Source organism: Geospiza fortis, unplaced genomic scaffold (genome assembly GCF_000277835.1).
Source record: "Geospiza fortis unplaced genomic scaffold, GeoFor_1.0 scaffold488, whole genome shotgun sequence".
In the NCBI taxonomy this organism is placed as follows: Eukaryota; Metazoa; Chordata; class Aves; order Passeriformes; family Thraupidae; genus Geospiza; species Geospiza fortis.
In genome coordinates this window covers 3,895,701-3,899,084 of record NW_005054365.1, presented here as the reverse complement: position 1 = coordinate 3,899,084, position 3,384 = coordinate 3,895,701, and positions in this window count along the sequence as shown.

The window sequence follows — 3,384 nt, the reverse complement described above, 5'->3', positions numbered from 1 at the left end:
TAATAATAATAATAATAATAATAATAATAATAATTCATTCAAATCAATAATAAAATTGCACAAAGCTGCCAGCTGTGCCAAACCTGGGGTTTCAGGGAGACCTGGGCCAGTCCTGCCCCCTGGCCAGAACACACATTTCTGGAACCAAACCACCTCGGGTAAATAATCAATCATTAATAAATGCGCTGTTCCTTACAAACAAACGCAACTCAGTCAGAGACAACTCTTTTTATAGTCTGTTAAAAAAAAACCAAACCAAAGCCAAACAAAAATACAACAAAAAAAACAACAAAAAACCAAACCAAACCAAAAACCCCAAAACAAAGCTAAAAACCCTCCCAAATCCCACCAAAAACAAACAAACAAAAAACACAAAAAAACCCAAAACAAAACCCAAAACCAACAAAAACCCCAAAACCAAACCCCCCCAAAAACCCAAACAAAACAAAAAAACACCCAAAAAACCCACCAAACAAACAACAACAAAAGAAGAAAGTCATGTTTATTTTTTCGCACGGGCAGCTGCAGGGCCCCACCTGGGCCATGGGGAGCACCTGACAGCAAGGCTGGGACGCCCACAGCTGGACTTCCCAGCTGGATTTAGCACCCACAGCTGGATTTCCCTTCCCATCTGGATTTCCCAGCTGGATTTCCCTTCCCATCTGGATTTCCCAGCTGGATTTCCCTTCCCATCTGGATTTAGCACACACGGCTGGATTTCCCAGCTGGATTTCCCTTCCCTGCTGGATTTCCCTTCCCATCTGGATTTAGCACACACGGCTGGATTTCCCAGCTGGATTTCCCTTCCCTGCTGGATTTCCCTTCCCATCTGGATTTAGCACACACGGCTGGATTTCCCAGCTGGATTTCCCTTCCCTGCTGGATTTCCCTTCCCATCTGGATTTAGCACCCACAGCTGCATTTCCCATCTGGATTTCCCTTCCCATCTGGATTTCCCATCTGGATTTCCCATCTGGATTTCCCTTCCCAGCTGGATTTAGCAGCCGGGCCAGGCTCGGGCTGTCCGTGCTGCCCTCGGAGCGCACCCCGAGCACACCCCGAGCACAGCTGCTGCCTTTCTGTGCTGCGGGGACCCCTCTCCACATCCCCCCAGCTCCTGCTGCCCTCAGCAGAGGGATGTGCAGCTCCCTGCCCTGCCCGGGCTCATCCTGCCCCAGGAACATCCCTGCTCTCACCAATCTCTCCACGTCTCGCTTCCTCCCCTTCCTTCCCCTTCCCCACAGCACGGAAAGCTCCTTCTGCAGTTTTAACCGGTCCTTCTGCTGGTAACAGCTGAAAAAGGGGAACTAAACTAGAGGAACTCTTCCAGGAAGGCAGAAGGATGTTTAAAATGAGTTATTCGGAGCCTAAAAATGATTTTAGAAACTCTTCTTTTACACCCCCAGCAGTTGTTAGAACGGCTGCGTGGTGCAGAGCAGAGTCCTTGCCTGCTGTCGGGGGGAACCCTCCGGCACATCTGCTGGAATGCAGAGGAATTCTGCTCTCTGGTAACCCACAGATGATGAATGGACAGATAAACTCATCGAGAACACAGACAACTGATAGTCCAAACCTCTCCTGACTGGCACACATGCTCCCGTTAATTTAATTCAGGTTTCATTAGCAGTCAGGATCACGAGGTAATTTGTATGCAGACTTTGAGGCGAGAGGAGCAGGCTAAGCAAGGACACAGGGGTGTGCTAGAAAAGAGGCAGCTGTAACTCCTTGTCAAACGCTAACATGCGCTCAATGGAAAGTACAGCAGCTCTGCATAACCCAGCACTGGCCGTGCTCGCTTCACTGACGTGCCCAAAACCAACCAGTGCTTAAACCCACAGCAATGACCTGGCCTTGAGCAGCCTTCAGCTCTTCTTCCCAGGTCAGGGAAAGGAGCATTCCCTCCCTTTGCTCTCCCTTTGCAATAAATGGCATTAGTAAATAAATTGCACCAATATTTAAACTGCGCAGCCGATGCCCAGGCCCATTACCTGGAGAGGCCCCGGCCTGACGCTGCAGTGTGATACTCCCTTCCATGCTGCCCTTTACCCAAAATCACCCGTTCTGAGCCAGGATTCACACCCTAAATCAAAGGCCTGAGGCCGTGCCCTGAGCTGCCTGTCACAGCTGTGGATAAACAGGTGTAAAAACAGGGTTTGGCTATTCCAGCGAGCAGCAGGCGCAGCAGAGCGGGTCAGGACAAAATGTTGGTCTGTCCCTCCCTGTGTGAAATCCAGCACAGCCGGAGCGTGCTCGGCTCCTGGCCACGCAAAACTGGGTGTGGCACCACGGACAGTGTTTCTGTCAAAGAGAAGAAAGTGCAGCTTGAGGGGAGATAAAACACATCCACAGAGCCTGCCTGTTTTACACGGCACTTCTGAGAGAAAAACACAGAGATCAGCCGGTTTCGGGTTCTTCACACCTGGCACTCCTCCCAGCATTATTGTTTTAAGAAATCAAAGAATCCCGCAGGAATCTGTAAAATCAGAGGGTTTTGGGAAAGCTGCAAAAGGCAGGCCTCAGAGACAGCAGAGCTGCGATTGGAGCTAAGCAGCAGCCAGGAGATGGGTTAGCAAAACAATTATGTCAGAAGTAAAAAAGTAAGGACAAATGGAACAATGGTTCGTGTATTAACGCTTGCTTAGAACAACTCTTTTAGTTGCAGAAAAGTGTATTTAGTGAGGTATTAGGAAGTTTTAAGCTTAATAATGGAGCTTTGGGCATTGTGTTTTAAGGCTTACAAGCAGGTATTGTGTTTGGAATAAGCAAGCATTGTTTCAACTGAAAGTACCTGTGCTTATAGTGGTTGGATAGAACTACTGTCAATGTGCTTTTGCTTTGTGTCATTAGTCAAAAAACTTTTAAAGTTGTAGCATTTTTAGTTTGCTACCTAAAATGTAAGCTAATAGCATATTTTCGTTGTTGTAACTATGTGATGAGACCGATGCTAGAAACTAAAACAGCTCGAGAGGCGTTTCTAGTAATTCAGTCTCGTTTGTAATTTGCACACAGCCCCCAGCCAGCAATAAATCCCTCCACATCTGCAGCACGTTTGAAGCCAAAACGTGGACGTTGGTATGATTCCATTCAGATTTACTGTCAGCACAGGCAAGACAGAGGCTGTGCAGGGCGAGGATGGCCCGTGGAACTCACCTGGCTCCATGTGGCCAGACACCAGGGAATGTCACCCTGCTCCTCTCTGTGGCGGTGCTGCATTTCAGCCCAGCAGCACAGCACTGCACAGCACAGCACTGCACACACTGCACAGCACAGCACAGCACAGCACAGCACAGCACAGCACAGCACAGCACAGCACAGCACAGCACAGCACAGCACAGCACAGCACAGCACAGCACAGCACAGCACAGCACAGCACAGCACAGCACA